Genomic DNA, 19,044 nt, shown 5'->3' with positions numbered 1-19,044 from the left:
AAAAAGTACATAAATTGACATAAAATATCAATGAGAAAGGATATTTTTATTATTCATTTGCTGTTTAGTAGAGAAAAAACACTTTGACATCAATTACTTATTTTTTCTCAGGGAAAATAATTATGGCGGCAGTAGGTTTTGAACCAATTCCTCCAAAGAATCTGGAATTTTAATCCAGCACCTTAGACACTGCTGATTTTTATCTAATGCATCTGGATCATATTGATCAGATGTTGAGGAGAAAGGACTTTATTATTATTGATTTTCTTATTAGTGGAGAAAAACACATTGCCATCACTGACTGACATTTTCATAGTAAAATCATTATGGAAGCAGTGGGATTCAGACCCATGCCTCCAGAGAGACTGGAACCTAAATCTAGTGCCTTAGACCGCTCGCCCTTGCTACCCCATGGATACTTTTGACTCAAAGCTCAGAGTTCTGGATCATATAGTTAAGATTACAAGAAAAAATTGTGTAGTTATAAATCAATACTTGAAAAGAAGTGTCATGTTAAAAGTGTTTAAAATACAAACATTTAAAAAAGGTACAAAATTAGCAGACAATATTAATTAGAAAGGATTTTTTATTATTGACTTGCTGTTTAGTGGAGAAAAACACTTTGACATCAATGACAGTCGTTTTATCTTGAAAATAATTATGACAGCAGTGGAATTTGAACCCATGCCTCCAAACAGACTGGAGCCTTAATGGAGCATCTTAGACCGCTCAGCCACATTTCTACCTTGACTCCATAGCTCATAGTTTATAATTTTACATATTATTTTTACATTTTGAGAAGACTCTTGAAATTATAATAAACTGTTTTAAAATCTAGGGCAGATGATGAACTTTTTAACCTACCAATATTTTATTTTAGCAGCTTAGTGGCCTTAGACCGCTCGGCCATGGTACCAAATGAACACTCTTAGCTCACAGATCTGGGCCATATAGCACAGATTACAGTACAAACATTTTTTTTTAAATAAATACTTAAAAAAAAGTGTCATACCAAAAGTGTTTAAGTTATGTACAAAATGTTTTGGAAGGTTAAAAAAGTACATAAATTGACATAAAATATTAATGAGAAAGGATTTTTTTATTATTCATTTGCTGTTTAGTAAAGAAAAACACTTTGACATCAATGACTTATTTTTTCTTAGGAAAAATAATTATGGCGGCAGTAGGTTTTGATCCAAAGCCTCCAAAGAAACTGGAACCTTAATCCAGCGCCTTAGACACTGCTGATTTTTAGCTCATGCATCTGGATCATATCAATCAGCTATTGAGGAGAAAAGTCTTTATTATTATTGTTTTTCTTATTAGTGGAGAAAAACATTTTGTCATCACTGACTGATGTTTTCATAGTAAAATCATTATGGCAGCAGTGGGATTTGAACCCACGCCTCCAGAGAGACTGGAGCCTAAATCCAGCACCTTAGACCGCTCGGCCATGCTACCAAATGAACCTGTCTGACTGAATGCTCACAGTTCTGGATCATACAGTTGAGATTACAGGAAAAAAATGTGTTGTTTTAAATCAATACTTCAAAAGAAGTGTCATGTTACAAGTATTTAAAATACAAAAAGTTAAGGAAGCATAAAAAAGGTACAAAATTAGTAGACAATATTAATGAGTAAGGATTTTTTATTATTGATTTGCTGTTTAGTAGAGTAAAACAGTTTGACATCAATAAATGTCATTTTCTCTTGAAAATAATTATGGCAGTAGTGGGATTTGAACCCACGCCTCCAAAGAGACTAGAGCCTTAATCCAGCACCTTAGACCGCTCAGCCATGCTACCACATATCTATTTTAGCTCTAAAGGTCATAGTTTATTATTTTACATATTATTTTAAAATTTGAGAAGACTCTTGAAATTGTGATAAACTGTTTTAAAATCTAGGACAGATGATGAACTTTTCAACCTTCCAATATTTTACTTTAGCAACTTAGTGGCCTTAGACCGCTCGGCCATGGTACCACATGGACACTATTAGCTCACAGATCTGGGTCATATAGCTCAGGTTACAGTAAAAACATTTTTTAAATCAATATTTAAAAAGAAGTGTAATGCAAAAAGTGTTTAAATTATGTACAAAACGTTTTGGAAGGTTAAAAAAGTACATAAATTGACATAAAATATCAATGAGAAAGGATATTTTTATTATTCATTTGCTGTTTAGTAGAGAAAAAACACTTTGACATCAATTACTTATTTTTTCTCAGGGAAAATAATTATGGCGGCAGTAGGTTTTGAACCAATTCCTCCAAAGAATCTGGAACTTTAATCCAGCACCTTAGACACTGCTGATTTTTAGCTAATGCATCTGGATCATATTGATCAGATGTTGAGGAGAAAGGACTTTATTATTATTGATTTTCTTATTAGTGGAGAAAAACACATTGCCATCACTGACTGACATTTTCATAGTAAAATCATTATGGAAGCAGTGGGATTCAGACCCACGCCTCCAGAGAGACTGGAACCTAAATCTAGTGCCTTAGACCGCTCGCCCTTGCTACCCCATGGATACTTTTGACTCAAAGCTCAGAGTTCTGGATCATATAGTTAAGATTACAAGAAAAAATTGTGTAGTTATAAATCAATACTTGAAAAGAAGTGTCATGTTAAAAGTGTTTACAATACAAACATTTAAAAAAGGTACAAAATTAGCAGACAATATTAATTAGAAAGGATTTTTTATTATTGACTTGCTGTTTAGTGGAGAAAAACACTTTGACATCAATGACAGTCGTTTTATCTTGAAAATAATTATGACAGCAGTGGAATTTGAACCCATGCCTCCAAACAGACTGGAGCCTTAATGGAGCATCTTAGACCGCTCAGCCACATTTCTACCTTGACTCCATAGCTCATAGTTTATAATTTTACATATTATTTTTACATTTTGAGAAGACTCTTGAAATTATAATAAACTGTTTTAAAATCTAGGGCAGATGATGAACTTTTTAACCTACCAATATTTTATTTTAGCAGCTTAGTGGCCTTAGACCGCTCGGCCATGGTACCAAATTAACACTCTTAGCTCACAGATCTGGGCCATATAGCACAGATTACAGTACAAACATTTTTTTTTTAAATAAATACTTAAAAAGAAGTGTCATACCAAAAGTGTTTAAGTTATGTACAAAATGTTTTGGAAGGTTAAAAAAGTACATAAATTGACATAAAATATTAATGAGAAAGGATTTTTTTATTATTCATTTGCTGTTTAGTAAAGAAAAACACTTTGACATCAATGACTTATTTTTTCTTAGGAAAAATAATTATGACGGCAGTAGGTTTTGATCCAAAGCCTCCAAAGAAACTGGAACCTTAATCCAGCGCCTTAGACACTGCTGATTTTTAGCTCATGCATTTGGATCATATCAATCAGCTATTGAGGAGAAAAGTCTTTATTATTATTGTTTTTCTTATTAGTGGAGAAAAACATTTTGTCATCACTGACTGATGTTTTCATAGTAAAATCATTATGGCAGCAGTGGGATTTGAACCCACGCCTCCAGAGAGACTGGAGCTTAAATCCAGCACCTTAGACCGCTCGGCCATGCTACCACATGAACCTGTCTGACTGAATGCTCACAGTTCTGGATCATACAGTTGAGATTACAGGAAAAAAATGTGTTGTTTTAAATCAATACTTGAAAAGAAGTGTCATGTTACAAGTATTTAAAATACAAAAAGTTAAGGAAGCATAAAAAAGGTACAAAATTAGTAGACAATATTAATGAGTAAAGATTTTTTATTATTGATTTGCTGTTTAGTAGAGTAAAACAGTTTGACATCAATAAATGTCATTTTCTCTTGAAAATAATTATGGCAGTAGTGGGATTTGAACCCACACCTCCAAAGAGACTGGAGCCTTAATCCAGCGCCTTAGACCGCTCGGCCATGCTACCACATATCTATTTTAGCTCTAAAGGTCATAGTTTATTATTTTACATATTATTTTAAAATTTGAGAAGACTCTTGAAATTGTGATAAACTGTTTTAAAATCTAGGACAGATGATGAACTTTTCAACCTTCCAATATTTTACTTTAGCAACTTAGTGGCCTTAGACCGCTCGGCCATGGTACCACCTGGACACTATTAGCTCACAGATCTGGGTCATATAGCTCAGGTTACAGTAAAAACATTTTTTAAATCAATATTTAAAAAGAAGTGTAATGCAAAAAGTGTTTAAATTATGTACAAAACGTTTTGGAAGGTTAAAAAAGTATATAAATTGACATAAAATATCAATGAGAAAGGATATTTTTATTATTCATTTGCTGTTTAGTAGAGAAAAAACACTTTGACATCAATTACTTATTTTTTCTCAGGGAAAATAATTATGGCGGCAGTAGGTTTTGAACCAATTCCTCCAAAGAATCTGGAACTTTAATCCAGCACCTTAGACACTGCTGATTTTTAGCTAATGCATCTGGATCATATTGATCAGATGTTGAGGAGAAAGGACTTTATTATTATTGATTTTCTTATTAGTGGAGAAAAACACATTGCCATCACTGACTGACATTTTCATAGTAAAATCATTATGGAAGCAGTGGGATTCAGACCCACGCCTCCAGAGAGACTGGAACCTAAATCCAGTGCCTTAGACCGCTCGCCCTTGCTACCCCATGGATACTTTTGACTCAAAGCTCAGAGTTCTGGATCATATAGTTAAGATTACAAGAAAAAATTGTGTAGTTATAAATCAATACTTGAAAAGAAGTGTCATGTTAAAAGTGTTTAAAATACAAAAATTTAAAAAAGGTACAAAATTAGCAGACAATATTAATTAGAAAGGATTTTTTATTATTGACTTGCTGTTTAGTGGAGAAAAACACTTTGACATCAATGACAGTCGTTTTATCTTGAAAATAATTATGACAGCAGTGGAATTTGAACCCATGCTTCCAAACAGACTGGAGCCTTAATGGAGCATCTTAGACCGCTCAGCCACATTTCTACCTTGACTCCATAGCTCATAGTTTATAATTTTACATATTATTTTTACATTTTGAGAAGACTCTTGAAATTATGATAAACTGTTTTAAAATCTAGGGCAGATGATGAACTTTTTAACCTACCAATATTTTATTTTAGCAGCTAAGTGGCCTAAGACCGCTCGGCCATGGTACCAAATAAACACTCTTAGCTCACAGATCTGGGCCATATAGCACAGATTACAGTACAAACATTTTTTTTTTTAAATAAATACTTAAAAAGAAGTGTCATACCAAAAGTGTTTAAGTTATGTACAAAATGTTTTGGAAGGTTAAAAAAGTACATAAATTGACATAAAATATTAATGAGAAAGGATTTTTTTATTATTCATTTGCTGTTTAGTAAAGAAAAACACTTTGACATCAATGACTTATTTTTTCTTAGGAAAAATAATTATGGCGGCAGTAGGTTTTGATCCAAAGCCTCCAAAGAAACTGGAACCTTAATCCAGCGCCTTAGACACTGCTGATTTTTAGCTCATGCATTTGGATCATATCAATCAGCTATTGAGGAGAAATGTCTTTATTATTATTGTTTTTCTTATTAGTGGAGAAAAACATTTTGTCATCACTGACTGATGTTTTCATAGTAAAATCATTATGGCAGCAGTGGGATTTGAACCCACGCCTCCAGAGAGACTGGAGCTTAAATCCAGCACCTTAGACCGCTCGGCCATGCTACCACATGAACCTGTTTTACTGAATGCTCACAGTTCTGGATCATACAGTTGAGATTACAGGAAAAAAATGTGTTGTTTTAAATCAATACTTGAAAAGAAGTGTCATGTTACAAGTATTTAAAATACAAAAAGTAAAGGAAGCATAAAAAAGGTACAAAATTAGTAGACAATATTAATGAGTAAGGATTTTTTATTATTGATTTGCTGTTTAGTAGAGTAAAACAGTTTGACATCAATAAATGTAATTTTCTCTTTAAAATAATTATGGCAGTAGTGGGATTTGAACCCACGCCTCCAAAGAGACTGGAGCCTTAATCCAGCACCTTAGACCGCTCGGCCATGCTACCACATATCTATTTTACCTCTAAAGGTCATAGTTTATTATTTTACATATTATTTTAAAATTTGAGAAGACTCTTGAAATTGTGATAAACTGTTTTAAAATCAAGGACAGATGATGAACTTTTCAACCTTCCTATATTTTACTTTAGCAACTTAGTGGCCTTAGACCGCTCGGCCATGGTACCACCTGGACACTATTAGCTCACAGATCTGGGTCATATAGCTCAGGTTACAGTAAAAACATTTTTTTAAATCAATATTTAAAAAGAAGTGTAATGCAAAAAGTGTTTAAATTATGTACAAAACGTTTTGGAAGGTTAAAAAAGTACATAAATTGACATAAAATATCAATGAGAAAGGATATTTTTATTATTCATTTGCTGTTTAGTAGAGAAAAAACACTTTGACATCAATTACTTATTTTTTCTCAGGGAAAATAATTATGGCGGCAGTAGGTTTTGAACCAATTCCTCCAAAGAATCTGGAACTTTAATCCAGCACCTTAGACACTGCTGATTTTTAGCTAATGCATCTGGATCATATTGATCAGATGTTGAGGAGAAAGGACTTTATTATTATTGATTTTCTTATTAGTGGAGAAAAACACATTGCCATCACTGACTGACATTTTCATAGTAAAATCATTATGGAAGCAGTGGGATTCAGACCCACGCCTCCAGAGAGACTGGAACCTAAATCCAGTGCCTTAGACCACTCGCCCTTGCTACCCCATGGATACTTTTGACTCAAAGCTCAGAGTTCTGGATCATATAGTTAAGATTACAAGAAAAAATTGTGTAGTTATAAATCAATACTTGAAAAGAAGTGTCATGTTAAAAGTGTTTAAAATACAAAAATTTAAAAAAGGTACAAAATTAGCAGACAATATTAATTAGAAAGGATTTTTTATTATTGACTTGCTGTTTAGTGGAGATAAACACTTTGACATCAATGACAGTCGTTTTATCTTGAAAATAATTATGACAGCAGTGGAATTTGAACCCATGCTTCCAAACAGACTGGAGCCTTAATGGAGCATCTTAGACCGCTCAGCCACATTTCTACCTTGACTCCATAGCTCATAGTTTATAATTTTACATATTATTTTTACATTTTGAGAAGACTCTTGAAATTATGATAAACTGTTTTAAAATCTAGGGCAGATGATGAACTTTTTAACCTACCAATATTTTATTTTAGCAGCTTAGTGGCCTTAGACCGCTCGGCCATGGTACCAAATAAACACTCTTAGCTCACAGATCTGGGCCATATAGCACAGATTACAGTACAAACATTTTTTTTTTTAAATAAATACTTAAAAAGAAGTGTCATACCAAAAGTGTTTAAGTTATGTACAAAATGTTTTGGAAGGTTAAAAAAGTACATAAATTGACATAAAATATTAATGAGAAAGGATTTTTTTATTATTCATTTGCTGTTTAGTAAAGAAAAACACTTTGACATCAATGACTTATTTTTTCTTAGGAAAAATAATTATGGCGGCAGTAGGTTTTGATCCAAAGCCTCCAAAGAAACTGGAACCTTAATCCAGCGCCTTAGACACTGCTGATTTTTAGCTCATGCATTTGGATCATATCAATCAGCTATTGAGGAGAAAAGTCTCTATTATTATTGTTTTTCTTATTAGTGGAGAAAAACATTTTGTCATCACTGACTGATGTTTTCATAGTAAAATCATTATGGCAGCAGTGGGATTTGAACCGACTCCTCCAGAGAGACTGGAGCTTAAATCCAGCACCTTAGACCGCTCGGCCATGCTACCACATGAACCTGTCTGACTGAATGCTCACAGTTCTGGATCATACAGTTGAGATTACAGGAAAAAAATGTGTTGTTTTAAATCAATACTTGAAAAGAAGTGTCATGTTACAAGTATTTAAAATACAAAAAGTTAAGGAAGCATAAAAAAGGTACAAAATTAGTAGACAATATTAATGAGTAAGGATTTTTTATTATTGATTTGCTGTTTAGTAAAGTAAAACAGTTTGACATCAATAAATGTAATTTTCTCTTTAAAATAATTATGGCAGTAGTGGGATTTGAACCCACGCCTCCAAAGAGACTGGAGCCTTAATCCAGCACCTTAGACCGCTCGGCCATGCTACCACATATCTATTTTACCTCTAAAGGTCATAGTTTATTATTTTACATATTATTTTAAAATTTGAGAAGACTCTTGAAATTGTGATAAACTGTTTTAAAATCAAGGACAGATGATGAACTTTTCAACCTTCCTATATTTTACTTTAGCAACTTAGTGGCCTTAGACCGCTCGGCCATGGTACCACCTGGACACTATTAGCTCACAGATCTGGGTCATATAGCTCAGGTTACAGTAAAAACATTTTTTTAAATCAATATTTAAAAAGAAGTGTAATGCAAAAAGTGTTTAAATTATGTACAAAACGTTTTGGAAGGTTAAAAAAGTACATAAATTGACATAAAATATCAATGAGAAAGGATATTTTTATTATTCATTTGCTGTTTAGTAGAGAAAAAACACTTTGACATCAATTACTTATTTTTTCTCAGGGAAAATAATTATGGCGGCAGTAGGTTTTGAACCAATTCCTCCAAAGAATCTGGAACTTTAATCCAGCACCTTAGACACTGCTGATTTTTAGCTAATGCATCTGGATCATATTGATCAGATGTTGAGGAGAAAGGACTTTATTATTATTGATTTTCTTATTAGTGGAGAAAAACACATTGCCATCACTGACTGACATTTTCATAGTAAAATCATTATGGAAGCAGTGGGATTCAGACCCACGCCTCCAGAGAGACTGGAACCTAAATCCAGTGCCTTAGACCGCTCGCCCTTGCTACCCCATGGATACTTTTGACTCAAAGCTCAGAGTTCTGGATCATATAGTTAAGATTACAAGAAAAAATTGTGTAGTTATAAATCAATACTTGAAAAGAAGTGTCATGTTAAAAGTGTTTAAAATACAAAAATTTAAAAAAGGTACAAAATTAGCAGACAATATTAATTAGAAAGGATTTTTTATTATTGACTTGCTTTTTAGTTGAGAAAAACACTTTGACATCAATGACAGTCATTTTATCTTGAAAATAATTATGACAGCAGTGGAATTTGAACCCATGCCTCCAAACAGACTGGAGCCTTAATGGAGCATCTTAGACCGCTCAGCCACATTTCTACCTTGACTCCATAGCTCATAGTTTATAATTTTACATATTATTTTTACATTTTGAGAAGACTCTTGAAATTATGATAAACTGTTTTAAAATCTAGGGCAGATGATGAACTTTTTAACCTACCAATATTTTATTTTAGCAGCTTAGTGGCCTTAGACCGCTCGGCCATGGTACCAAATGAACACTCTTAGCTCACAGATCTGGGCCATATAGCACAGATTACAGTACAAACATTTTTTTTTAAATAAATACTTAAAAAGAAGTGTCATACCAAAAGTGTTTAAGTTATGTACAAAATGTTTTGGAAGGTTAAAAAAGTACATAAATTGACATAAAATATTAATGAGAAAGGATTTTTTTATTATTCATTTGCTGTTTAGTAAAGAAAAACACTTTGACATCAATGACTTATTTTTTCTTAGGAAAAATAATTATGGCGGCAGTAGGTTTTGATCCAAAGCCTCCAAAGAAACTGGAACCTTAATCCAGCGCCTTAGACACTGCTGATTTTTAGCTCATGCATCTGGATCATATCAATCAGCTATTGAGGAGAAAAGTCTTTATTATTATTGTTTTTCTTATTAGTGGAGAAAAACATTTTGTCATCACTGACTGATGTTTTCATAGTAAAATCATTATGGCAGCAGTGGGATTTGAACCCACGCCTCCAGAGAGACTGGAGCCTAAATCCAGCACCTTAGACCGCTCAGCCATGCTACCACATGAACCTGTCTGACTGAATGCTCACAGTTCTGGATCAGACAGTTGAGATTACAGGAAAAAATGTGTTGTTTTAAATCAATACTTGAAAAGAAGTGTCATGTTACAAGTATTTAAAATACAAAAAGTTAAGGAAGCATAAAAAAGGTACAAAATTAGTAGACAATATTAATGAGTAAGGATTTTTTATTATTGATTTGCTGTTTAGTAGAGTAAAACAGTTTGACATCAATAAATGTCATTTTCTCTTGAAAATAATTATGGCAGTAGTGGGATTTGAACCCACGCCTCCAAAGAGACTGGAGCCTTAATCCAGCACCTTAGACCGCTCGGCCATGCTACCACATATCTATTTTACCTCTAAAGGTCATAGTTTATTATTTTACATATTATTTTAAAATTTGAGAAGACTCTTGAAATTGTGATAAACTGTTTTAAAATCTAGGACAGATGATGAACATTTCAACCTTCCAATATTTTACTTTAGCAACTTAGTGGCCTTAGACCGCTCGGCCATGGTACCACATGGACACTCTTAGCTCACAGATCTGGGTCATATAGCTCAGGTTACAGTAAAAACATTTTTTTAAATTAATATTTAAAAAGAAGTGTAATGCAAAAAGTGTTTAAATTATGTACAAAACGTTTTGGAAGGTTAAAAAAGTACATAAATTGACATAAAATATCAATGAGAAAGGATATTTTTATTATTCATTTGCTGTTTAGCAGAGAAAAAACACTTTGACATCAATTACTTATTTTTTCTCAGGGAAAATAATTATGGCGGCAGTAGGTTTTGAACCAATTCCTCCAAAGAATCTGGAACTTTAATCCAGCACCTTAGACACTGCTGATTTTTAGCTAATGCATCTGGATCATATTGATCAGATGTTGAGGAGAAAGGACTTTATTATTATTGATTTTCTTATTAGTGGAGAAAAACACATTGCCATCACTGACTGACATTTTCATAGTAAAATCATTATGGAAGCAGTGGGATTCAGACCCACGCCTCCAGAGAGACTGGAACCTAAATCCAGTGCCTTAGACCGCTCGCCCTTGCTACCCCATGGATACTTTTGACTCAAAGCTCAGAGTTCTGGATCATATAGTTAAGATTACAAGAAAAAATTGTGTAGTTATAAATCAATACTTGAAAAGAAGTGTCATGTTAAAAGTGTTTAAAATACAAAAATTTAAAAAAGGTACAAAATTAGCAGACAATATTAATTAGAAAGGATTTTTTATTATTGACTTGCTGTTTAGTGGAGAAAAACACTTTGACATCAATGACAGTCGTTTTATCTTGAAAATAATTATGACAGCAGTGGAATTTGAACCCATGCTTTCAAACAGACTGGAGCCTTAATGGAGCATCTTAGACCGCTCAGCCACATTTCTACCTTGACTCCATAGCTCATAGTTTATAATTTTACATATTATTTTTACATTTTGAGAAGACTTGAAATTATGATAAACTGTTTTAAAATCTAGGGCAGATGATGAACTTTTTAACCTACCAATATTTTATTTTAGCAGCTAAGTGGCCTTAGACCGCTCGGCCATGGTACCAAATAAACACTCTTAGCTCACAGATCTGGGCCATATAGCACAGATTACAGTACAAACATTTTTTTTTTAAATAAATACTTAAAAAGAAGTGTCATACCAAAAGTGTTTAAGTTATGTACAAAATGTTTTGGAAGGTTAAAAAAGTACATAAATTGACATAAAATATTAATGAGAAAGGATTTTTTTATTATTCATTTGCTGTTTAGTAAAGAAAAACACTTTGACATCAATGACTTATTTTTTCTTAGGAAAAATAATTATGGCGGCAGTAGGTTTTGATCCAAAGCCTCCAAAGAAACTGGAACCTTAATCCAGCGCCTTAGACACTGCTGATTTTTAGCTCATGCATTTGGATCATATCAATCAGCTATTGAGGAGAAAAGTCTTTATTATTATTGTTTTTCTTATTAGTGGAGAAAAACATTTTGTCATCACTGACTGATGTTTTCATAGTAAAATCATTATGGCAGCAGTGGGATTTGAACCCACGCCTCCAGAGAGACTGGAGCTTAAATCCAGCACCTTAGACCGCTCGGCCATGCTACCACATGAACCTGTCTGACTGAATGCTCACAGTTCTGGATCATACAGTTGAGATTACAGGAAAAAAATGTGTTGTTTTAAATCAATACTTGAAAAGAAGTGTCATGTTACAAGTATTTAAAATACAAAAAGTTAAGGAAGCATAAAAAAGGTACAAAATTAGTAGACAATATTAATGAGTAAGGATTTTTTATTATTGATTTGCTGTTTAGTAGAGTAAAACAGTTTGACATCAATAAATGTAATTTTCTCTTTAAAATAATTATGGCAGTAGTGGGATTTGAACCCACGCCTCCAAAGAGACTGGAGCTTTAATCCAGCACCTTAGACCGCTCGGCCATGCTACCACATATCTATTTTACCTCTAAAGGTCATAGTTTATTATTTTACATATTATTTTAAAATTTGAGAAGACTCTTGAAATTGTGATAAACTGTTTTAAAATCAAGGACAGATGATGAACTTTTCAACCTTCCTATATTTTACTTTAGCAACTTAGTGGCCTTAGACCGCTCGGCCATGGTACCACCTGGACACTATTAGCTCACAGATCTGGGTCATATAGCTCAGGTTACAGTAAAAACATTTTTTTAAATCAATATTTAAAAAGAAGTGTAATGCAAAAAGTGTTTAAATTATGTACAAAACGTTTTGGAAGGTTAAAAAAGTACATAAATTGACATAAAATATCAATGAGAAAGGATATTTTTATTATTCATTTGCTGTTTAGTAGAGAAAAAACACTTTGACATCAATTACTTATTTTTTCTCAGGGAAAATAATTATGGCGGCAGTAGGTTTTGAACCAATTCCTCCAAAGAATCTGGAACTTTAATCCAGCACCTTAGACACTGCTGATTTTTAGCTAATGCATCTGGATCATATTGATCAGATGTTGAGGAGAAAGGACTTTATTATTATTGATTTTCTTATTAGTGGAGAAAAACACATTGCCATCACTGACTGACATTTTCATAGTAAAATCATTATGGAAGCAGTGGGATTCAGACCCACGCCTCCAGAGAGACTGGAACCTAAATCCAGTGCCTTAGACCGCTCGCCCTTGCTACCCCATGGATACTTTTGACTCAAAGCTCAGAGTTCTGGATCATATAGTTAAGATTACAAGAAAAAATTGTGTAGTTATAAATCAATACTTGAAAAGAAGTGTCATGTTAAAAGTGTTTAAAATACAAAAATTTAAAAAAGGTACAAAATTAGCAGACAATATTAATTAGAAAGGATTTTTTATTATTGACTTGCTGTTTAGTGGAGAAAAACACTTTGACATCAATGACAGTCGTTTTATCTTGAAAATAATTATGACAGCAGTGGAATTTGAACCCATGCTTCCAAACAGACTGGAGCCTTAATGGAGCATCTTAGACCGCTCAGCCACATTTCTACCTTGACTCCATAGCTCATAGTTTATAATTTTACATATTATTTTTACATTTTGAGAAGACTCTTGAAATTATGATAAACTGTTTTAAAATCTAGGGCAGATGATGAACTTTTTAACCTACCAATATTTTATTTTAGCAGCTTAGTGGCCTTAGACCGCTCGGCCATGGTACCAAATAAACACTCTTAGCTCACAGATCTGGGCCATATAGCACAGATTACAGTACAAACATTTTTTTTTTTAAATAAATACTTAAAAAGAAGTGTCATACCAAAAGTGTTTAAGTTATGTACAAAATGTTTTGGAAGGTTAAAAAAGTACATCAATTGACACAAAATATTAATGAGAAAGGATTTTTTTATTATTCATTTGCTGTTTAGTAAAGAAAAACACTTTGACATCAATGACTTATTTTTTCTTAGGAAAAATAATTATGGCGGCAGTAGGTTTTGATCCAAAGCCTCCAAAGAAACTGGAACCTTAATCCAGCGCCTTAGACACTGCTGATTTTTAGCTCATGCATTTGGATCATACCAATCAGCTATTGAGGAGAAAAGTCTTTATTATTATTGTTTTTCTTATTAGTGGAGAAAAACATTTTGTCATCACTGACTGATGTTTTCATAGTAAATTCATTATGGCAGCAGTGGGATTTGAACCCACGCCTCCAGAGAGACTGGAGCTTAAATCCAGCACCTTAGACCGCTCGGCCATGCTACCACATGAACCTGTCTGACTGAATGCTCACAGTTCTGGATCATACAGTTGAGATTACAGGAAAAAAATGTGTTGTTTTAAATCAATACTTGAAAAGAAGTGTCATGTTACAAGTATTTAAAATACAAAAAGTTAAGGAAGCATAAAAAAGGTACAAAATTAGTAGACAATATTAATGAGTAAGGATTTTTTATTATTGATTTGCTGTTTAGTAGAGTAAAACAGTTTGACATCAATAAATGTAATTTTCTCTTTAAAATAATTATGGCAGTAGTGGGATTTGAACCCACACCTCCAAATAGACTGGAGTCTTAATCCAGCACCTTAGACCGCTCGGCCATGCTACCACATATCTATTTTACCTCTAAAGGTCATAGTTTATTATTTTACATATTATTTTAAAATTTGAGAAGACTCTTGAAATTGTGATAAACTGTTTTAAAATCAAGGACAGATGATGAACTTTTCAACCTTCCTATATTTTACTTTAGCAACTTAGTGGCCTTAGACCGCTCGGCCATGGTACCACCTGGACACTATTAGCTCACAGATCTTGGTCATATAGCTCAGGTTACAGTAAAAACATTTTTTTAAATCAATATTTAAAAAGAAGTGTAATGCAAAAAGTGTTTAAATTATGTACAAAACGTTTTGGAAGGTTAAAAAAGTACATAAATTGACATAAAATATCAATGAGAAAGGATATTTTTATTATTCATTTGCTGTTTAGTAGAGAAAAAACACTTTGACATCAATTACTTATTTTTTCTCAGGGAAAATAATTATGGCGGCAGTAGGTTTTGAACCAATTCCTCCAAAGAATCTGGAACTTTAATCCAGCACCTTAGACACTGCTGATTTTTAGCTAATGCATCTGGATCATATTGATCAGATGTTGAGGAGAAAGGACTTTATTATTATTGATTTTCTTATTAGTGGAGAAAAACACATTGCCATCACTGACTGACATTTTCATAGTAAAATCATTATGGAAGCAGTGGGATTCAGACCCACGCCTCCAGAGAGACTGGAACCTAAATCCAGTGCCTTAGACCGCTCGCCCTTGCTACCCCATGGATACTTTTGACTCAAAGCTCAGAGTTCTGGATCATATAGTTAAGATTACAAGAAAAAATTGTGTAGTTATAAATCAATACTTGAAAAGAAGTGTCATGTTAAAAGTGTTTAAAATACAAAAATTTAAAAAAGGTACAAAATTAGCAGACAATATTAATTAGAAAGGATTTTTTATTATTGACTTGCTGTTTAGTGGAGAAAAACACTTTGACATCAATGACAGTCGTTTTATCTTGAAAATAATTATGACAGCAGTGGAATTTGAACCCATGCTTCCAAACAGACTGGAGCCTTAATGGAGCATCTTAGACCGCTCAGCCACATTTCTACCTTGACTCCATAGCTCATAGTTTATAATTTTACATATTATTTTTACATTTTGAGAAGACTTGAAATTATGATAAACTGTTTTAAAATCTAGGGCAGATGATGAACTTTTTAACCTACCAATATTTTATTTTAGCAGCTAAGTGGCCTTAGACCGCTCGGCCATGGTACCAAATAAACACTCTTAGCTCACAGATCTGGGCCATATAGCACAGATTACAGTACAAACATTTTTTTTTTAAATAAATACTTAAAAAGAAGTGTCATACCAAAAGTGTTTAAGTTATGTACAAAATGTTTTGGAAGGTTAAAAAAGTACATAAATTGACATAAAATATTAATGAGAAAGGATTTTTTTATTATTCATTTGCTGTTTAGTAAAGAAAAACACTTTGACATCAATGACTTATTTTTTCTTAGGAAAAATAATTATGGCGGCAGTAGGTTTTGATCCAAAGCCTCCAAAGAAACTGGAACCTTAATCCAGCGCCTTAGACACTGCTGATTTTTAGCTCATGCATTTGGATCATATCAATCAGCTATTGAGGAGAAAAGTCTTTATTATTATTGTTTTTCTTATTAGTGGAGAAAAACATTTTGTCATCACTGACTGATGTTTTCATAGTAAAATCATTATGGCAGCAGTGGGATTTGAACCCACGCCTCCAGAGAGACTGGAGCTTAAATCCAGCACCTTAGACCGCTCGGCCATGCTACCACATGAACCTGTCTGACTGAATGCTCACAGTTCTGGATCATACAGTTGAGATTACAGGAAAAAAATGTGTTGTTTTAAATCAATACTTGAAAAGAAGTGTCATGTTACAAGTATTTAAAATACAAAAAGTTAAGGAAGCATAAAAAAGGTACAAAATTAGTAGACAATATTAATGAGTAAGGATTTTTTATTATTGATTTGCTGTTTAGTAGAGTAAAACAGTTTGACATCAATAAATGTAATTTTCTCTTTAAAATAATTATGGCAGTAGTGGGATTTGAACCCACGCCTCCAAAGAGACTGGAGCCTTAATCCAGCACCTTAGACCGCTCGGCCATGCTACCACATATCTATTTTACCTCTAAAGGTCATAGTTTATTATTTTACATATTATTTTAAAATTTGAGAAGACTCTTGAAATTGTGATAAACTGTTTTAAAATCAAGGACAGATGATGAACTTTTCAACCTTCCTATATTTTACTTTAGCAACTTAGTGGCCTTAGACCGCTCGGCCATGGTACCACCTGGACACTATTAGCTCACAGATCTGGGTCATATAGCTCAGGTTACAGTAAAAACATTTTTTTAAATCAATATTTAAAAAGAAGTGTAATGCAAAAAGTGTTTAAATTATGTACAAAACGTTTTGGAAGGTTAAAAAAGTACATAAATTGACATAAAATATCAATGAGAAAGGATATTTTTATTATTCATTTGCTGTTTAGTAGAGAAAAAACACTTTGACATCAATTACTTATTTTTTCTCAGGGAAAATAATTATGGCGGCAGTAGGTTTTGAACCAATTCCTCCAAAGAATCTGGAACTTTAATCCAGCACCTTAGACACTGCTGATTTTTAGCTAATGCATCTGGATCATATTGATCAGATGTTGAGGAGAAAGGACTTTATTATTATTGATTTTCTTATTAGTGGAGAAAAACACATTGCCATCACTGACTGACATTTTCATAGTAAAATCATTATGGAAGCAGTGGGATTCAGACCCACGCCTCCAGAGAGACTGGAACCTAAATCCAGTGCCTTAGACCGCTCGCCCTTGCTACCCCATGGATACTTTTGACTCAAAGCTCAGAGTTCTGGATCATATAGTTAAGATTACAAGAAAAAATTGTGTAGTTATAAATCAATACTTGAAAAGAAGTGTCATGTTAAAAGTGTTTAAAATACAAAAATTTAAAAAAGGTACAAAATTAGCAGACAATATTAATTAGAAAGGATTTTTTATTATTGACTTGCTGTTTAGTGGAGAAAAACACTTTGACATCAATGACAGTCGTTTTATCTTGAAAATAATTATGACAGCAGTGGAATTTGAACCCATGCTTCCAAACAGACTGGAGCCTTAATGGAGCATCTTAGACCGCTCAGCCACATTTCTACCTTGACTCCATAGCTCATAGTTTATAATTTTACATATTATTTTTACATTTTGAGAAGACTCTTGAAATTATGATAAACTGTTTTAAAATCTAGGGCAGATGATGAACTTTTTAACCTACCAATATTTTATTTTAGCAGCTTAGTGGCCTTAGACCGCTCGGCCATGGTACCAAATAAACACTCTTAGCTCACAGATCTGGGCCATATAGCACAGATTACAGTACAAACATTTTTTTTTTTAAATAAATACTTAAAAAGAAGTGTCATACCAAAAGTGTTTAAGTTATGTACAAAATGTTTTGGAAGGTTAAAAAAGTACATCAATTGACATAAAATATTAATGAGAAAGGATTTTTTTATTATTCATTTGCTGTTTAGTAAAGAAAAACACTTTGACATCAATGACTTATTTTTTCTTAGGAAAAATAATTATGGCGGCAGTAGGTTTTGATCCAAAGCCTCCAAAGAAACTGGAACCTTAATCCAGCGCCTTAGACACTGCTGATTTTTAGCTCATGCATTTGGATCATACCAATCAGCTATTGAGGAGAAAAGTCTTTATTATTATTGTTTTTCTTATTAGTGGAGAAAAACATTTTGTCATCACTGACTGATGTTTTCATAGTAAATTCATTATGGCAGCAGTGGGATTTGAACCCACGCCTCCAGAGAGACTGGAGCTTAAATCCAGCACCTTAGACCGCTCGGCCATGCTACCACATGAACCTGTCTGACTGAATGCTCACAGTTCTGGATCATACAGTTGAGATTACAGGAAAAAAATGTGTTGTTTTAAATCAATACTTGAAAAGAAGTGTCATGTTACAAGTATTTAAAATACAAAAAGTTAAGGAAGCATAAAAAAGGTACAAAATTAGTAGACAATATTAATGAGTAAGGATTTTTTATTATTGATTTGCTGTTTAGTAGAGTAAAACAGTTTGACATCAATAAATGTAATTTTCTCTTTAAAATAATTATGGCAGTAGTGGGATTTGAACCCACGCCTCCAAATAGACTGGAGTCTTAATCCAGCACCTTAGACCGCTCGGCCATGCTACCACATATCTATTTTACCTCTAAAGGTCATAGTTTATTATTTTACATATTATTTTAAAATTTGAGAAGACTCTTGAAATTGTGATAAACTGTTTTAAAATCAAGGACAGATGATGAACTTTTCAACCTTCCTATATTTTACTTTAGCAACTTAGTGGCCTTAGACCGCTCGGCCATGGTACCACCTGGACACTATTAGCTCACAGATCTTGGTCATATAGCTCAGGTTACAGTAAAAACATTTTTTTAAATCAATATTTAAAAAGAAGTGTAATGCA

At 33.0% G+C, this 19,044-nt stretch overlaps 17 non-coding genes across 17 annotated transcripts; all 17 read right to left on the bottom strand.

The window, feature by feature from the left end:
* Positions 1–1,379: 1,379 nt before the first annotated feature.
* TRNAL-UAG (transfer RNA leucine (anticodon UAG)) lies at positions 1,380–1,461 on the bottom strand. Its single transcript has one exon. It is a non-coding gene; the product is annotated as a tRNA-Leu (tRNA).
* Positions 1,462–1,723: 262 nt separating this feature from the next.
* Positions 1,724–1,805, bottom strand: TRNAL-AAG (transfer RNA leucine (anticodon AAG)). The gene has a single exon. It is a non-coding gene; the product is annotated as a tRNA-Leu (tRNA).
* Positions 1,806–3,499: 1,694 nt separating this feature from the next.
* Positions 3,500–3,581, bottom strand: TRNAL-UAA (transfer RNA leucine (anticodon UAA)). Its single transcript has one exon. It is a non-coding gene; the product is annotated as a tRNA-Leu (tRNA).
* A 262-nt stretch (positions 3,582–3,843) lies between these two features.
* TRNAL-AAG (transfer RNA leucine (anticodon AAG)) lies at positions 3,844–3,925 on the bottom strand. The gene has a single exon. It is a non-coding gene; the product is annotated as a tRNA-Leu (tRNA).
* Positions 3,926–5,620: 1,695 nt separating this feature from the next.
* TRNAL-UAA (transfer RNA leucine (anticodon UAA)) lies at positions 5,621–5,702 on the bottom strand. Its single transcript has one exon. It is a non-coding gene; the product is annotated as a tRNA-Leu (tRNA).
* A 262-nt stretch (positions 5,703–5,964) lies between these two features.
* TRNAL-AAG (transfer RNA leucine (anticodon AAG)) lies at positions 5,965–6,046 on the bottom strand. The gene has a single exon. It is a non-coding gene; the product is annotated as a tRNA-Leu (tRNA).
* Positions 6,047–8,086: 2,040 nt separating this feature from the next.
* Positions 8,087–8,168, bottom strand: TRNAL-AAG (transfer RNA leucine (anticodon AAG)). Its single transcript has one exon. It is a non-coding gene; the product is annotated as a tRNA-Leu (tRNA).
* Positions 8,169–9,862: 1,694 nt separating this feature from the next.
* On the bottom strand, positions 9,863–9,944 carry TRNAL-UAG (transfer RNA leucine (anticodon UAG)). Its single transcript has one exon. It is a non-coding gene; the product is annotated as a tRNA-Leu (tRNA).
* Positions 9,945–10,205: 261 nt separating this feature from the next.
* On the bottom strand, positions 10,206–10,287 carry TRNAL-AAG (transfer RNA leucine (anticodon AAG)). The gene has a single exon. It is a non-coding gene; the product is annotated as a tRNA-Leu (tRNA).
* A 1,693-nt stretch (positions 10,288–11,980) lies between these two features.
* On the bottom strand, positions 11,981–12,062 carry TRNAL-UAA (transfer RNA leucine (anticodon UAA)). Its single transcript has one exon. It is a non-coding gene; the product is annotated as a tRNA-Leu (tRNA).
* Positions 12,063–12,324: 262 nt separating this feature from the next.
* TRNAF-AAA (transfer RNA phenylalanine (anticodon AAA)) lies at positions 12,325–12,406 on the bottom strand. Its single transcript has one exon. It is a non-coding gene; the product is annotated as a tRNA-Phe (tRNA).
* A 1,696-nt stretch (positions 12,407–14,102) lies between these two features.
* Positions 14,103–14,184, bottom strand: TRNAL-UAA (transfer RNA leucine (anticodon UAA)). Its single transcript has one exon. It is a non-coding gene; the product is annotated as a tRNA-Leu (tRNA).
* A 262-nt stretch (positions 14,185–14,446) lies between these two features.
* TRNAL-AAG (transfer RNA leucine (anticodon AAG)) lies at positions 14,447–14,528 on the bottom strand. Its single transcript has one exon. It is a non-coding gene; the product is annotated as a tRNA-Leu (tRNA).
* Positions 14,529–16,221: 1,693 nt separating this feature from the next.
* On the bottom strand, positions 16,222–16,303 carry TRNAL-UAA (transfer RNA leucine (anticodon UAA)). The gene has a single exon. It is a non-coding gene; the product is annotated as a tRNA-Leu (tRNA).
* A 262-nt stretch (positions 16,304–16,565) lies between these two features.
* On the bottom strand, positions 16,566–16,647 carry TRNAL-AAG (transfer RNA leucine (anticodon AAG)). The gene has a single exon. It is a non-coding gene; the product is annotated as a tRNA-Leu (tRNA).
* A 1,696-nt stretch (positions 16,648–18,343) lies between these two features.
* Positions 18,344–18,425, bottom strand: TRNAL-UAA (transfer RNA leucine (anticodon UAA)). The gene has a single exon. It is a non-coding gene; the product is annotated as a tRNA-Leu (tRNA).
* A 262-nt stretch (positions 18,426–18,687) lies between these two features.
* On the bottom strand, positions 18,688–18,769 carry TRNAL-AAG (transfer RNA leucine (anticodon AAG)). Its single transcript has one exon. It is a non-coding gene; the product is annotated as a tRNA-Leu (tRNA).
* Between the last annotated feature and the right edge of the window lie 275 nt (positions 18,770–19,044).

The sequence above is a fragment of the Pseudophryne corroboree genome, chromosome 3, assembly GCF_028390025.1.
Source record: "Pseudophryne corroboree isolate aPseCor3 chromosome 3, aPseCor3.hap2, whole genome shotgun sequence".
Lineage (NCBI taxonomy): Eukaryota > Metazoa > Chordata > Amphibia > Anura > Myobatrachidae > Pseudophryne > Pseudophryne corroboree.
This window is presented reverse-complemented; position numbering and strand designations above follow the sequence as displayed.